The sequence below is a fragment of the Lissotriton vulgaris genome, chromosome 10 (genome assembly GCF_964263255.1).
Source record: "Lissotriton vulgaris chromosome 10, aLisVul1.2, whole genome shotgun sequence".
Lineage (NCBI taxonomy): Eukaryota > Metazoa > Chordata > Amphibia > Caudata > Salamandridae > Lissotriton > Lissotriton vulgaris.
Genome location: NC_141698.1, coordinates 802256915 through 802275036, shown reverse-complemented (window position 1 = coordinate 802275036; position 18122 = coordinate 802256915). Strand labels below are relative to the sequence as shown.

Below are 18122 nucleotides of genomic sequence, written 5' to 3'. Positions count from 1 at the left end.
TGTTCTGAGCTGTCAGTCTCTCTCTGGCATCCTGATGTTGCACTCCCCAGCTTCACACCATGGTTGCGTGAACAAGAGTGTTTTGTTTGGCAGTGGCCATAGCAGCCCAGGGCATATCTTTAGTGGATCTTGATATTTAACATTCCCCCCTCCCCACAGCAATGCCCTCCGTTTTCACTCGCTGCCTCCTCCCGCTCTCCTTAATCCGCTCTCCCTCCTCCCACACCCCCACTCCGCCCCCTCCCCTGCCTGCCGCGTCGCATTTCTCCTCCCCCCTCCCCACAGCAATGCAGGCCTGTTGCGACAACACCTAACCAGGGGAACAAGCCTGCTATCCGTTCCGCTTGTTTTACATACAACTTTGTCCGCTATCTCTTCACTCCCGCCTGTGCACCCCTTGTCTCATGTGTGGCTAAACTATGTCGCAGTTAAACCTGTCAGTTCCAAAGTGATTTTGTTATCCGGGGAATTGTCTGGAACTCTCTTTTTTAATCCTCACAGGAGCCACAGAGGCATGTTTAACAGCTTTCTTTGTTTGTTGTTTATGACTTATAGTGCAGGATTTTTGCCCTCTCCGCATTTGAAAGGATTTTTCGATGGCTCCCGCCCCAAGAACAATAACTGGTGGTGTCACCGGGAGCCGCGAATTCCTGTGGAAGATGTCTCTGTTTTTACCAATTTAAACGCAAAAAACAGTCAGCCAGTTAAGCAATTAGCATGTCAATGCCGAAGCATGTACGGAGCTTAACCCCGGATTTATTCACGTGGAGAGAAAAGCCCACATTTTTCATACAGTATTCTGACTGTTCTTGGATTTTCGTCACAATAAAATACACTGAACATAATCTTCACAAAATTATTTTACAAACGTTTAAGCTATTGCCATTATAAATTACAATACATTTTATTTAAGTATTAATTATTTACAAAATTAAAAGTCATTGTTATTTGCAATATCAATACATCTAAGTCACGTAAAGACAACACACATTGCATTACAAATGCTATAGGTGTCACATTTGCGAAAGTTAAAACTATTGACATTGTAACTGACAAAGCTATTACTTTTGCTATTTTCAAAACCAACACATAAATAAAAAAAGTGTCCTTTACAATACCAATTGCTCAAACTTTCCTAATGCGAGACCTATTGCATTTCCAATGCTTGTTGATAATACAAATCTGCCTTGTTTCATATTTTGAAAATACATACTCTTTTGAACTTTTCGAAACCCTTTTTGAAGACTGGATGCACAAGAGCGCCCTGTGGACCCTGCTGGGCAAAATGTGTGCAGTTTTTTAAAGATACCCATCTCTTCACCATTTTTAAAACCTTAACGGAGCACTTACTGAGCCCCAGCAAGTGCAATTTCTTTGTTGAAGATGTCTCTATTAAGGAAACCTACCTTGAACCTGCAGGGAATATCTGCGATCTGCCATATGATGCTGCTACACTATTCAACTAAATGTCTAGAAAATTAAATTACCACTCGGACACAGCATTTCATTAATCATCACATGCAGGTGCTGGATGATCTGAGAATGAAAGTAGATGTGTCTTAGAGTTCGACATAGGAGGCACAGTCTGAAGTCAATCTTTTCCCACATCTTCTACTCAATCGGATGTTTCTGTCAGATAGGAAGTCTATAAAGACCTCGCCCTCTAACCTTATTGCTTAATACATTATCTCCAGCCTCTAGCTCCCTGCTTCACTACTAGTGAGTACTTTTTAAAGCTTTTGGGTGACACGAAGTTCCCTCTGAGTTTGAAATTAGAGCTATTAATCAACAGCTTAGATTTACCTGAGTGGCTGTTGGCTGGTGAAAATAAATTATGTTTTAAGCTGAACTGCACAACCTATAAACAAATGTTAACGCAAAAGGAATCATTTCTGTGAGCAAAAAATATTGGCTTCCCTACATGGGATCCTGCCATCATCCACATTCACAGTAAAAAATCAAGAATAAATTGCAGCAGCTGTCAAGAGTTCATTTCTCCTTTATAGCACCTTTGCAGTGTATGCATTTATCTCTTGCAGACTACATTATGGCACTTTCAACTACCAGGGCATTCCTGATTCTTCCATCCCCCGTCTGCAGTACAAACCAGACCAGTATACAATGCTGGGAGAATTCTATTTAGAGTTTCAGAAAAGTGAACTTTTTACTCCTAAACCCTAACCCGTGCTCCTGTCCAGGTGAAGGTCACGTCCAAGGTTGCTTGTGTTGTTTACAGAAACTTCTATAGTTCTGGCACAGCCTTTCTATCTCAGTAAGAAAACAAATCTGTGAATGTTGGGCTAGTGGCACACTGAGATCTGCCAACAAAACGCTCTCTCAGATATAACCAACCAGATCGGACACACTTTGTGATGGGTCTTACAAGATCATGGAGCCAAGCTCTTGAACCCATACCAATCTATTTTAGAGATGAGCATCTAACATTCGAAAGCACTGAAAATATGGTGCTTGACACCTCCAAAATAGTCAGGAGCTGGAGAAAGGATTTCACCCCACCCAACCCAAAACGCCACTTCCTCCCAGGGAAGGTCAACTTACAGCATCTTCATGAGCTGAGAGCTGCCACAAGTACTGGAGAACCTTGGCAGGAGAAAGAGCCTGCGCTGCCGGTGTGTGGTGCGGAGCCTGACTTCTCCGAGTAGGATCAGAACTTACAGAACTTGCAGGTGCTTATGCTGACGGTGCTTGCTACGATGCTAAATTCTTCTTTGCTGCAGGGGTGGGTAAGACTTTAACTAGGCCTATTGGGCCCTGAGGGACTCGCTACTTACAGCAGTGCAGTACCATAGACATTTTTGACTAATTCTTGAAGAGTCAAAGGGGAAATCCCGAGTAGGGCCTATAAGTGAGCATTCTTTGGATGTGGCCACTTGTGAATGGGGAAAAACCTAGAACATGTTACATGGAACAGTGTGGGACAGGGATTTTCCTAGAGCCTCAATGTCAATTGTTGTTGCCTTTGAATAGTACATTCCTTTGGATGGGTAAAGTCAGAAATAAAATACTTCTTTTTCCTATAAAAGCAAGTATTTGACAAGACATTGTTTTACTGTTTGCTCTTTGAGTAATGAGTCGTGTTCGCTTACCTGTATATGTACTCCCTCCCCATATACCCCTCTCCCCCCCATCGAGGGAGCCTACACTGCTCATCTACAGCTACCATTCAGAGTCAGAAGGGGTACTTGGCACAGTCGCTTAGGATCCACAGTAGGTTGGGCCTGGGACATCATGTGTAAAAGGTCTCAAACACTACGGTTGGGCCCAGTAGCCCCTGCATGCCCATTGGCCCTCTGAAAGGGGTTCAGACACCTTTGCTCTTGGAACTCTTAAACAAACAACTTGATTCTTCTGTTGTTTAATCAGCAAACATAGGCCTTGATAACAAGTGTGCTAGTTTATCATGACTGGAATTATAAGTATTGCAAAGTTTACTTGGTGTGGTAATTATCTGGAGTGTTGGGACAGGAATGTTCTCTGAATGTTCCCTTCATGATATACATTTATGTTCTCCTGCCTTGAGTGTCTGACAGCGTGTATCTGGTATCCTGGTTTTGATTTGGGCCGATCCTCACACTATGTAGTGTGTGTGAAGCCTAGTCCTGTCACTTTACAACAGTAAGGTCCTAGACATGCCTTGGGCATGGAGGGACACAACAAGTGTGCTTTGTTTGTTTGACAGTGGGCTATCATTCCTGTAATGGGTTGAGCAAGTAGAAAGCTGGAGGCAGTGGATGCAGGATGGGGATATTGAGTCATTAATCACAATTGGACAGTGGATCCTTACAACTATTTCAAAAGACAAAATAATGAAACATAAGTTGCTATATCATGTATGCCTTGCTACCCATATATGTATCTAAAATGTATGTAGATGTGAAGTTAAGAATATTAAATCTGTACCTCCCTCTGTGCACTTACCTTTCAATATTTTGTTTTGTGATATTCTGTCCCGTGGAGAGTCTGTACTCAGAATTCCCAACTGCAATCATAGCAGCATATTAATTTTGGGAATCGGTAGTTGTGATCTTTTGATCTGCGTCACTGGAGTGTAGGCTTATTGGCCCACTCGTTTAAAGAGTTCTGCATCAATGCACTAACCCAGGTCCTGGCGCTAACATACTACTGCATGTTAAACATATCCATTCCTTATACATCCTACTGCATGTTACGCATGTGCTTACAAGTGTAGCTTTTGTTGCTCGAATTTGAATGTACCTTGAAAAAGAAAAATACAACAGGCGTTTGGCAAAACAAGAACAGTTGGTTTAATCAAACTCTTTGGCCTGGAAAACAGTTACAGAGTTGGGGTCTGAGAACTGTCTCAAAGTACAATCTGAGCGCTTTTATATACATTTCTTGGAGCATCATAAACTAATTCAGACATCCTTTTTAGGGTGAGGAATGCGGGCCAAGTCATGGACTCATAAATTACTCCCATCTGATCAACAAATGCAGGTGGGTCTTAACTTGCATGGACGCAATGAGGGCCAGTATGTAACGTGTGCAGATGTCTGTAATGGGAGGTACATGATAACTGCTGTGTCCTCATTGGCTGAGTGTTCCTAACTTCATGTGGCATTTAACTTTATGTGCATACCACTCCAGTCATGTGTGCTTTATTGGGGCCAATCTCCCTGGACCATTGAGGTATCGCTTCCTATCTCTGTTTACACATTTGTTCTGCTGGCTCCATGCCACCCCACCTTTGATCAGTTAATCAGTTGCCTCAGACCTAGGTCATAATACCTCTCTGACCACACATTTCTGACTCGGGTTGATGGAGAGGTCATTTCAGGTGTTTGGATTTCAACAACAGTGATGCGATCTTGTTTTTATATTCACATGTATCATTGCTTACATCAACATTGATTTTTTAAATATTAACACTTGGGTGGCGCAGACATTGTATGTATGAGTGAACCAGAGCAATGGAGGCACGTGGGTTCTATTTTTGAAAACCACTGGCCTGTCAATGTGCACAAAGCAGAGGCGAGGTTGCTAACATTCTTAAAGCTGGAGAGAGTAGACCTTGACAGTAAAGTATGAAAGAAGGGAAAGGGTGCCGTTTTTACATTTTAGTAGGTGCATTCGCAGAGAGGGACTGCTGATCAGTCTTCCTGGGCATTCCCGGGCACTGCATTTTGGTAGAAGGTGGGGTTGAGGTGTGACACTGCAGCCTATTGTCAGAGAGTGAAGGACCCATTTCCTGATCACTGTTCAGTATGGCTGTTGATAGGCAGACACAGAAAGCTCATACTTTTTGTGCTACGGTTCTAGGTGCTCCAAACTGGAGATAGCCCTGCTGTGTGAAGCCTCACTCTACGGAAAGGCTGTCTCTGGAGCATGGAGTGGACATATTAAAGAAGCACCACCCCAAACTGATTCTGAGTGTGCAGACAGAGTAACCACGTCTTGTTTGCTTTGTTCATATAAAAGTGAGAGCTACTGAGCCACTTGTTGTTCCAAGTTCTCTTTGACCAAGGAAGGGACTGTTCTGCTGAGGTACTCTGATGAGCACAGTACAACCAGAGCTGGTCTCTCTCTGACAGACAGTTTCCCAGAGGTGAGGAGACATAATGTAGAATCTGGTCTAGAAGAAAGAGCCGCCACCTTGTCTTGAAGCACCTGCCTTGAAGATAGCCTTTGTGAGAGAGGGAATGACAGTGTCACTCGACACTGCAGGAGGAGTGATCATCTATGTTGAGCCAGAAGCAGATTGCTCTGATGATCTGGGCCTATCTACCCAGTGAGACTCAGGAGAGTGGATTTGAGCACAGTCTTTCCCACTGAGCTGCCGGCACTGAAGCATTCTCCTGACATGTTGCCCAAGTTGAAGGCACCCTGGCACTGTCCTGATGTTATGCATGTGTGAATTGTGCAGCATGTGATCATAACGTTTTCTGTTAGTGGACCAGAACACTGCAAAGTTCTGAAGTTGTGCTTAAGTGGACTGTGTTGCTGTGACAGTCAGGAGTCTGCCAGAGTTGACTGGGCCGATGTGACAACTGACTGAATTTGAGAAGACTACATCTCTACCCCAGTACCATGACCTGACCTGGGAACCTGCTGCATTGTAAAGAGAACCTTGAGGTGGTCCCATGATCTTGGACATTATGGCTCACCATTCAGCTCACTACACGCCCAAAAGCATGCTTTCAGCCTTTGGGAGACCTTTGAAAATGCGGGAGCCTCCACACCTGCACATACTCTGGATGGTGGGCCCTACTGCTGCTCCCAGAGCACTTGCAGCTGTTGTATCTGTGGGCATTTTCCATTTTTGACATGATCACCCACATTTGTTTGGGATGCTTCTGGTTTTTAGGTCGGGCCTAAGCAGTGCATGCGCTGTCTGGAAGACCTGCTGTAATCACGCTACTGAGTGTAATCCCACCTGCTGCTTGCCTTTAGTTCACTCCTGCATCGGTCTTCTTTCCTATCTCCTTATTGATTGGTGCTTCTTATACATCATATCTGTTTTATGTTGAGGAGCACCAACCAACTACAGTTTACTTATGCCGTAGAAGTTTATCAGTTCCTTTAGGGACTTCTTATTTTATTTACTGCTAGTGATTCACCAGAGCATCCGCTTCACCGGCCATAACTTTTATATATGCAAGTGCCTCACTTTATGTTTAGGATGCCGCCAGCATTCATATTTACAACACAAGCACCACGCTTTGTTTCAGCATGGCGCCCAATTTCATATTTATAATCCCTCATATTTACAAAACAGGCGCTGTGCTTTATTTCAGCATAGCACCCGATTTTATATTTATAAACCCTAAGTCTCGTCCTTCACTACGGATGTATGTTATTACAACGCATGCTTTTACAATGCATGCCATTACGACGCAACTTTTACAACGCAAGTCGTTACAAAGACTTGCGCTGGGGGGCGCTGGATAGTGAATAGTTTAATTTACTATTCCAACTCCAGTCCCCGTGGATAGTAGGGAAGGTGTGGATAGTAATTAAACTATTCCTTATCCTAGAGCGCCCTCCAGCGCAATTCATTGTAATGACTTGCATTGTAAAAGTTGCGTCGTAATGGTAGTGCATTGTAAAAGTTGTGTTGTAAAGGATGTTTCACTTCACTACAGCAGTTCCAAAGGTCCTCCGCTATCCCCGCATGACACGAATGCTTCTGACCTTCTCCTGTGGCAGAGTTGTCACCGCCTCGCTGGTTCCTGCCTTTGCCATCTCTATCTCCCTGTCCTTCCAGTGTGCTTCTTGCCTCTTAGACTTAACAACAGTGGACAGTGCAATAGTGGAGAGTAGCCATAACCTTTAACTCCTCACAACTGAGTACTGGCCGGACCAAGGGTATTCTTTCTAAATGGAATGGACAGGAGAATATATACATCTACGGTCATCTCACTGTATTTTTAAAGGCTGAAATGTTTTTTAGATACTCGCTTCTGGGCAGCAAGTTTATCGGTGTGCAAGATTTCACTTTGAAGTGATGGCCATAAAAAAGTTACAGAAATCAAGGTGCTTAGCTTAATACTGTAATAAACGGAGCTTTACGCATTTGGGGAAAAAATGCACAACGAGGTGTTAATCATCTCTATAAGTCATTGTCTCATGTTAGTTAGAAAAACCCTGGCCATGTGTCTGCAGTGACGGCTACAAATTAGTTCCTACTCGAAACACCACTGGGCACATGGCAAGGAACTAGAAGCAGACAAAGAGAGGCTGGAAAGCGGAGAGCAGAAGGAGGACAACCGACAAACAGAAGCAAAAGCTGATGGCAGAGAACAGCGACCAAGAGAGGAAAGCAAGGGGACAAAGAGACTAAGTGATGAAAAGTAGGAGTCAGAGACTGGGGAGATGGGTCGACCAGAACTATGGACACTCTCTCTCTCTCTCTCTCTCTCTCTCTCTCTCTCTCTCTCTCTCTCTCTCTCTCTCTCTCTCTCTCTCTCTCTCTCTCTATCCCTCTCTCTCTATCCCTCTTGCCATAACAATCAGTAAATGCTATCAAGGGGTGAGGGGGCGAAAATGATCAGTAGAACTGTACCATGAACATTTGTTTTCAACAAAGGGGGAGATGTGACCCGACAGATAGGACGACAGGACTGGAGGACACTAGGACCCTGTGGGTCATGAGGGAGGTGACCAGGTCACCGGACACCACATCCGGCTAGGGACAGGAAGGACAGCAGACTGACCAGGACGGGTACGGGGACAGACATGCATGTAACCAGCGGCCAAGGGAAAGAAATAAAAGAAGCATTGAGCAACTAACCTATGTCCCGAGTTTGGTGTGTTGCCTCGAGCCCACTATAGAAACACGACACAGCCTACTAGCCTCGCTGATGCAGTTAAAACCTGCAGACCGACCTGTCAAAATAACAATTTATGACAGAGAAAACCCTCCCCTTAAATAGTAATAAGTAAACCCTATGTAGGCCTTGCAGAATACAAGGTAGGGTGCATGGTATTTATTTGTTACCATGCCCCTACAGTGAGGACCCCAAAAGCTATTTTCACTGTGTCAAACTCTGGCTGTCCGATGAAGAAAACTAGAGTACAGATTAAAATATTCATTCTGCTATCTCAGATTGGGTACAAGTTAGAATAACAGTTCACCGACTATATATTATTCAAGAAATGTTTTAAATATTTATTCAAAATGTGATCCAATTGTGAAGATAGATTTGTAACATATATTTAGGAAAAGTAATGTTTCAAAAGTTACCTTATCCCTTCCCGAAGCTCCTGGAGGCTAATTTGCATTAGCCTCCTTGCACCTGCTCAGTCAGTGGTTCACTTTACTGAGCGTGAACACTGTTCCCAGATCAGAAACAATGACATAGGTGTGAGAGGTGTTTTTCTTCCCTGTGCAGAAAGACCAATTAGGAAGTACTCAGGAACTTCAAAAACTTGTATAGGGCTTGTCCTTCCACAAGCAAATGTAAGTTGAGATCTAGGAATGGTCAGCCTTTGTTTCCCCAGCCTAGCTAGCACTAAACCCATTTGGAGGGAAACTGTCCCAGAACCAGTTTTGATTCACCACAAAGGAGCAAGCTACTCATTTCCATAGGCACATCTCTGGGCAGTCACACAGGCGTTGCACAATGGAAAAAGGGATTCCCCATCTTGGATTTTAGGAGCCAAGTGCAATGTGGTATTGATGCTGTAGGGTAAACAGGAAATACTGTACCTAGGACAAATAGTGGGCTACAGCATCATCATAAGCTGCAAGTTGCCTTTGTTATGCACTGATCAGTTGCAACTGGCAGCCTAGTGGTGTCCAGAAGGACTTATTCTGGTCTCTAAAAATGTTGAACTAAGAATAATATTGGATTTCCAGACCTCTGGAGGACCACGAACAATGTATGTATGTATATATGTATGTTTGTGTGTATGTATGTATATGGTATGTCTATAATATGAACCTCACCATAACACAGTGGAGTACATGATCAGACAAACATAAAGTCAAGAAATAACAGGAGACTAACCTGGGTAGTGGACGGTTACTGCTTTTGCTGTGGTGTTTTTTAAAGAGATGTCTTTAACTCTTTCATATGTTTGAGCAGTGTTTAAAAGTATTTATGTTGTTGTTTTCTGGAAGAAACAGTTTGACTTTCTTTAGAAGTACGAGTTGGAACCAAGTAGTCTTTGTTTTGTTTTGCAAAGTGTTCCATGAGGGTGAGGTTGGTGTTTAGGGTGAATTCAAGTGGCTTTAATTTCAGAGAAAGTTGTGGATTGAAACCATCAAGGTTCATGTCATTGAGCCAGGTTTGTACTATATCTTTTTGTTGTTCTTGGCCACCCAAGTAAATCTAACCAAGGCACAACCTCAGTTGGTGGACATTTCAATCTGGTCCAGGTCAGAACATTTTGCCATTTGAAGAACACGTTCCTTACCTTTGGTAATTATGTATCTGTAAGTGACACACATTAGTTATAGATTCCTTACCATGTAACTACCCCCAGGTGTCAGACTGGATCTGGGGATTTTTTCTCTGTAGTACCCCTGCACATTGGTAGGTGGCATTGGTGGACTCTGCGTCAGTGGTCGTGGTCGCCGGGTTGACGTTATAATGCCTGCTTAGACTCTGCCCCGATGCGCTGAAATCAGTTCTAACATTACTTTCCACAGCAGAAGCGCAGAGCCATGCAACACACTTACCACAGGTGCACATACGAAGGGCCCTGGAAGGGAGTCACTATCCCTGGAAGTGATTTCTCAGAACTGGAAGGATGGGTGGGGTGGTAAGGAATTTATAACTAATTTATGTCTCTTACAAATACATCAAACCAAAGGCAAGTAACTTGTTCATCTGAAAGAGACCATTAGTGATAGATTCCTCCCCTTAGAATAGATACCCCAGCATTGCCAACCCATGATGTGGGTCTGCGAACTAAGTTCACACCAGAAAGTCCTGAGCCATCTCTCCGGACTTGGCTATTAAGGCAATAATGTTTGGTGAACGTGTGCAAGGATGCCCACATGTCCGCCCGGCAGATGTCAATGAGCGGAACTCCACGCCCCAAAGCAGTAGAGGCTGCCATCACCGTGGTAGAGTGGGCCGCAGTCCCACTGGAGGTTCATTTTTTGCCAATGAATAGCAGATTTTAATGCATCGGACAACCCACTGAGAGATGGTGCATTTGTGTACAGCCAGACCTTTCTTGGCGCCCACATACCCAGTGTAGAGTTGATCATCCACCCGGAGCACTTTAGTGCAGTCAAAGTAGGACAATGCACGTTTTGGGTCCAGACGGTGGAGTCTCTCCTCATTTTTGGAAGGGTGCAGAGGTGAAAAGAAAGTGGGCAAAGTGATGGTCTGAAATATGTGGAAAGAGGTAACAACTTTGAGCAGAAAAGAGGGCCGAGTGTGAAGGACCACTTTGTCTGGATGAACTGCTAGAAAAGGAGGCTTTGAGGACAGAGTCTAAACCTCACTTACCCTGCGAACAGAGGTAATGGCAAGCAGGAAGGCAGTATTCACAGTAAGAAGTCGTAGAGGACAGTTATGTAGTGGGTCAAAGGAAGCATACATAAGGTAAGTAAGGACAAGATTCAAGTCCCATTGGAGCATTACGAAAGCAGAAGGAGGAAAGAGATGAGTAATTCCCTTTAGATATCTATTTAAGATGGGAGACTTGAAAAGAGAAGGCGGGTCAGGAAGGTGGAGCAAGGTAGAGGTAGCCTTTGAGATTGCCAGAGTAGAGCCCTGGTGGGCCAAAGATAGGGTAAATAGGAGCACCTCTGAAAGAGGGGCAGAAAGGGGATCCACAGCCTTTGCTGTGCACCATGCCAAAGATTTGTTCCATCTACAGGCATATACCGTTTTAGTATTGGGACGCCTAGCTGCCAAGATGACATTACAGACTTCGGGAAGAAGGTCAAAAGCTGTCAACTGCCGCAGCTCAATCTCCACGGAAGGAGGTGGAGGTTGGACAGGTTTGGGTGGAGGACCATCCCCTGCTGCTGTGGTACAAGATCCTCCCGAAGAGGCAGTCTGATCGGAGGATTGATGACCAGGCTCAGGAGCTCTGGATACCAGACTCTTCATGCCCAGTCCGGAGCCACAAGAATGACGTGGGCGCAGTCGCGCTTGATCTTCTTCAGCACTCTGGGCAGAAGTGATACAGGTGGAAAGGCGTACAGCAGGCCGCAATTCCACTCGCGACGAAAGGCGTTACCGAGCAAGTGCCGTCTTGAAAATTCCAATGCGCAGAACTGCTGACATTGCATGATGTCTTCAGTGGTGAACAAATCGAACGAAGGCTCTCAGCACTGCTAAAAGAGACCTTACACCACCTCGGAGTGAGGACGCCAATTGTGATCCATCATGCACCGACGTCTGAGCATGTCTGCACTTGCATTCAGAGAGCCTGCCAGGTGTTGAACAATCAGGGATATGCCCTGATGTTCCAGTCATGTCCAAAGGCGAAGACAATGGTGAGCCATAATGTCCTGACATAGGGTCCCCCACCCCTCTGTTTGTTGCAGTACCACAAGGTGGTGGTGTTGTTTGTGAACACCTTCACTACTCTTCCTTTGACAGAGGGAAGGAATGCCTTCAGTGCAAGACGGATCACCAGGAGCTCCAAAAGTTTGATGTGGAGACCGGACTCTGCCGGAGACCAGAGACCCCTGATCTCAGCCTCTCCCAGGTGGCCGCCCTATCCCAAGAGTGATACATCTGTCACATCTGGGAACTCCAGTTGGGGAAGGGAAAGTGATCTGCCACTGATCCAATCCTGTTTTGTGAGCCACCACTGCAATCCCCTCTGGGACCTGGACGAATTAGGAAAGATGACCTTGATGCTGCACCCACTGGCACTTCAGGTCCCATTGCAGAGCCCGCAAATGCAACCTGGCATTATCAACCAGTAGGATGCAGGAGGCCATGAGGCCCAGCAGCCTCAGATTCAATCTCATTGAAATCCGTGATAGAGGCTGAAACATCAGCATCATAGCCCGAATATCCCAGACTCGCTGCACGGGAGGATAAGCCTGAAACTGTGCTGTATCGAGATCTGCTCGGATGAATAAGAGCGTCCAAGAGGGAGCCCAGTGTGACTTGGGCGTGTTGATACTGAACCCCAGTGAATGCAGAAGGTCCCCCGTAGTCTGGAGGTGTGAGACGATAGCCTGGGGCAAGCACGCCTTCAACAGCCAGTCATCGAGATAGGGGAAGACTGGAACCCCTGATCTGCGCATACAAGCTGGGACCACCGCCATCACTTTCGTGAACACCCGAGGGGAGCTGGTAAGGCCAAAGGGGAGCGCAGTAAACCAAAAATGCTTATGGCCCATGGTGAACCATAGGTAACACCTGTGGGCTGGCTAGATGGGGATATGGAAGTATGGGTCCTGGAAGTCTAACGCTACCATCCAGTCTCCGGGGTTGAGAGCAGACAGGACTTGAGCCAATGTGAGCATCTTGAACTTCTCCTTTCCGGAGGAAGTGGTTGAGGGCCCTGAGGTCTAAGATAGGTTGCAGGCCTTTGTCCCTCTTGGGTACCAGAAAGTAGTGGTAGTAGCAACCAAAACCTTCTTCTGGCACAGGGAGCCTTTCAGTAGCTCCCTTGGCCAAGAGAGCTGCAACTTCCTGGCAGAGAAGGGACAAGTGATCCTCTGACATGTGATGGAAGCATGGTGGCATGGAGGGAGGGGTATTCTCGAAAGGGAGGGAGTAGCCCCGTTGGACTATCTTCAAAATTCACCTAAGGTGATGTTTTGCCAGTGTGGTAGGTAATGGCGAATGCTGCTACTCACTGGCCTCTGGTGACCCTGAAAGGTCGGACTAGGAGGGTTTGTGGGATGCTACAAGGGATTATAGGTGGACTGGACAGGCCACCAGGACCCCAGACCAGTGTGAACCCGTGGCTTGACTGGGTCGAACGTGGAGGGGCACCCCTTCTGTAGCAACAAAAGGGGCAAAAAGCAGACTGCATGGGATGGGAGGTTGCTGCAAGGCTCTAGGATCTGGCTGTAGCCCATGAATCCTTGACGAGCTTGAATGCCGAGTCCGCCTTGTCACTGAAAAGGTGACGGCCATCAAAGGGCATGTCCAATAAGGTGGATTGGACATCCCCAGAAAATCCAGATGTCCTAAACCAGGCATAGCGCCTCAGGGCTACTGATGTGGAAACTGTTCTGCCCAGAGAGTCAACAGTATCCAGCCAACATCTGATGGTGAATTTAGCTGCATCTCTACCCTCTGCCACTGTGTGGGTGAGAACGGCTCGGTCTTCTACGGGCACTGTGGCAGCACTACACAACTGTATCCGACACTGAATGGGTATACCAGCTCAAGAGGCATGCAGTATTCACCAACCACATCGCTAAACTGGCAGAAGAAAACATCTTCTTACCAAGGTGGTCAGGGTTTCTGGATTCCCTGTCTGGGTGAGCAGTAGGGATGAGGCTTGGACCACCAGGCTCTCAGGGTCGGGTGTTAGGAGAGGAAAAGTGGGTTGCCTGGGGCTGGGCGGTGGCGTCGTGCAATCCTGTCCACAGGAGCCGAGCTTGGACCAGGTGCCAGAAGGACATCGGTGAGGGCTTCATTAAAAGGCAGAAGGGGCTCCGAAGAGGCTGCAGTTGGTTGAAGCACCTCTGTAAGGAGGTTAGTCCTGACTACCACTGTAGGAAGCTCCAGGCCCAAGGCCTCAGCCACCCTATGAAACACCACTGCATGTGAGGCTCCCTCTTTTGTAGTCTTGGTAGGGGGGAGAGCATGCCAAGGTCTGGGGAGGTATCCAAACCACTGGCAGTCTGGCTCTTCAAGCTGGCCAGCCAAAGGGTCCGCAGACCCCTCCCAGTCCTCCTCACCCTCCTCTGGTTGCCATTAAGGCCTGAAAGGAACACCGGGAATGACAGAGGCACAAACGTACCTTCCAGCGCCGGTACCAACACCGAGCAACGTCGGCCCAGCATTGTGTCCTGGATTCTCAGGGGACCTCTGGCGCTAGGGCTGGAGCCACCAACACCGAGGCCCACCGGCAGCATCGGGCTGCCCACAGAAGCTGTGAAGCACTTCTTAGAAAGCTTGAAGCTGAGCAGGAGATGCTCCGACTCTGGGAAAAGAAGGGAAGCATGGAGCTGTCCCAGGAACAGGCTCTGAAGACGGAGCTGGAGAGTTACCATGCTCCGGGTCCCGTGTCACGTCGGCCGCCGGACGTGGAGAAGGCGAAGAGCGATGCTTCTTTTTCACCTTCTTCTTCTCCTTTGACTTACCTGATGTTCTAGAAGACTTGGATGACGAATGGTGATGGTGGCTCCACGATCGGTCCAGAGACCTTCCTCTTGACCGGGACCTCGAGCGATGCGGAACCGACTGCTAGGTCTCCAAGAGCTTTCAGGACTACTCCTGCAAAGACTTCAGATTGATGGCCTGGCAGTTGGAGCATGATTTTGGGTCGTGATCACGCTCCAGGCACCAACGATGGGACATCCCTCGTACACCAGGAGTCGATAGACTCAAAAAAGAAGTCGAGAAAAGTAAAGACAAAGCTAGTCAAAAAATGACCAAGGGATATCTCTCTTTAGATCTTTGCTAGGCTGGTGTGGAAAAAGAAAGAACTGACGTCAGCGAGCAGGGAGGGCATCTAAGTAGACTTTGCAACGTAATCCTGGTGACCAAGGCGCGGACGACGGACGCAACTGAGTCGACCGACAACACCACAGAATCCAGCCTGACACCTGGGGGTAATTCTAAGGTAAGGAATCTATAATTAAAGGTCTCTTTCAGATATAGCTGTTCAACAGATCCTTGTGGCAAGCCTATTCAACTGCCTTCTAGGAAACAACCTGCAGCCTTCTCTAATGAAGGATTCTGAGCTCTATAAGATAGACCAAGCGCGAACTTAGAAACTGAAAAGATGCCAGAAGTATTCGACCAATGAGAGGACTTCACTGGACTTAAAATTTGAATATTTCCTGTCCTAAGCTTTTCTTAAAGCTTTTCTGGGAAAATCAATAGCTTCAGCGGGATGTCGTGCAATAGCTATCTGGCTTTGAAAAGACTTCCTAGTACACAGTCTGCAACCTTGCTGTGCTGCATGATTTTGACTTTTATTTCATGGACTAAGTTAGAATGTAAAATCCTTGACTGGTACGAGCCTGCTTGGCATATCTGGCCAGCACTATATTGAGATCGACCTGAAATCACACCGAGGTCCCAAGAACTGTATTTTCAATTGGTGCTTTACTTTTCCTTACCACTTGTCCTATTTAATCTTTAAAAAATCATTTCTCTGGGCCCTCTCATTAGAATCTTTACATTTGGTGCATTTTTGTTTATTAAACTTTCCTCTTTTTCTGTAAATTTGAGGGAGATTTTTATTGTGTTGTGTTTTTTACTTTTTAACTAATTTGGTACTTCTAAATCCCTCACACATTTTCTCTAAGTTACACCTGTCTGCTATGTGCCATAACTACCAGGGGTTGAGCTCCAGTTTTAATTACTAAAAACTTTACCTGGACCTAACAGGAGAGTGACTTCATTACTGTGCTTGACTACCATCCACTTCAATTAATAAATCACTTTCGTGCAGCTTTTCTTCCTGAAAGAGGGAGGGAGAGCCAGGCATATGGAGTGGGTCCATACTGTGTACTTACCTCGACGAATCTGCAGTACTGAGATGAACAACATTTTGGGACTATTAAGTGCAACTGACCACATGAACTCTAGAGCTAGGGTAGTGCTGCACATGTGCATAATACATTCACCTGCACACATACAGGATCGAACCAAGCAACAGGGGAGAAGGAAGAGTGGGGTATTACGGATCCCTGAATACAGTTGCCTTGCGCTAGTGGAAGGCCCATATCAGTATGTTGTACTGTGTAGTATTACATTTGCTGTGTGTATTACAGTACTTTCTTTTCAGCAAAGACAAGCGCTGGATTGGAAATTTTAGTTATTGCAGTGCTGGGAGATTGTGGAGTCCTAAACTTGAAGCACCTCCACTCTACCGCCCTGAGAAGTACGTGACTGCTCAACATCCCTACCACTGGGAGTCAAGTGCAGAAGGGGTTGCACTTGGAACAATTGGGACTTTCGGCCATCAGAGGTAACTGACCCCGGGCCACATGGCTGAGGCCCAGTAGCCCCTGCTTGACCCATGGCTCCCTAAACGGGGTCTGACATGGAGCGATATTGCCTACATCCTCACTTATTACTCCTAGCACGACAGCGACTACCACTACTAATACTACCACTTGTACTACTACCCCTACTACCAAGAACAGCAATAACATTAATAATAATTACAATAGTAACAAAGTAGTGAGTGTGCAGCATGAAATCTGAGCGCCATATGATGCTTCTTTGCTATGTACACATGAATGCTCCTGTATCAGTAAATAAATGCATATAGTATGTCCGAAATCCTATTCTCTCATTCTCCAAGTGCCCCTCATCGTTTTCCCTGCATCTCTGAGCCTTCTTTAATACATTTTTCACGTTGAGGTCAATCAATTTAAAAATGAAAACATATGTTATGTTCAGTATAAAAAGCTGACCTGTAATGGAACATGCATACTCATTCACACGCTAGTAATACGTCAAAAAGTAATTCTTAGTGTCCAACCACCATCAAATTACAGCATCATAAAACTTTTTAAAATTCTCTCTTGAATTGCCACTGCCATTTAAAAAAATATGAATTTTGCCAACATTTACTAATCGCATCCTTTTTTGAGGATCCACAAATTATTAATGCCATTACAGTGATTGACAAGTATTAAAAAGCTTCAAAGTGATACACAAAGCTGATCACTCCGTGATCACACAACACTTAAAACGTTGTACTTGATCCCTAGCAAACATTTGTGAAAAGTGTGTTTTGATAAACTCACAATTCAGAAATAAATCACAGCATATTTGCAAACAGTGCAACTCCACCCTCTCTGGTGTCACCATTCTTCACAGACACCGTCAGTTCTACTTAATCCCATTCATGAGGCAGCTTGAAAGTGACAAAATACACCTTGAATCGATAATGGAGGGAAATAGGTAGACATTCAGGAAGAGGACTTGAGGGGCGAGTTCTGATATATTGGACTGTAGCATGTTTACAAAAAGATGTTTTTCTCCGATTCCTAATACATGAGGGGTCCCAACCCTTTTATATGTACTCACCAGCTTCTCCAAAAATGTCCCAGCTGCCTTCTTCTCGATCTGTTAAGGCCAAAAGAGCCTTTCAGAATCAACTCCCAACCTTCTTAATGCATCCCGTGAAGTTGCGACATCCAACTCCCTGTTATCTACCGTGAGCCATAAAAAGTTGGTTCAATGACCAGTGCACTTTATACTTTAACTGTGGGCAACATGATGGTGCGCATGCGCAGTTAGTAATTGGCACCATGACGTTTCGGTGCAGTACTGTTTTGCCATTAGCTAAAATTAAAGGTCGTTTGTCGAATCTGACTCCTGGCATGACGATGCAATGTTTTTCTAATTCGTAAAGTTAATGGCCGATATATTAAATACAAGGTTCTGAAAAGTTTTAACTTTCCCCGTTATGAGGAAGCCAATGTTTCCTGATCGTATTTGTTCTTATTTTAATTCTGACAGTCGTACCCTGCTGTTAAGTTGCACTTGGAAATAATTAAATGCTTTGCAGGGAGA

At 45.5% G+C, this 18122-nt stretch overlaps 1 protein-coding gene across 1 annotated transcript in view; it reads right to left on the bottom strand.

The window, feature by feature from the left end:
- Positions 1-17822, bottom strand: part of LOC147688813 (ATP-binding cassette sub-family B member 5-like) — a 973135-nt gene extending 955313 nt beyond the window's left edge. The window contains exon 1 of the mRNA XM_086941722.1: positions 17634-17822. The gene's annotated coding sequence lies outside the window, so the exon portion shown is untranslated. The remainder of the gene's footprint in view (positions 1-17633) is intronic.
- Between the last annotated feature and the right edge of the window lie 300 nt (positions 17823-18122).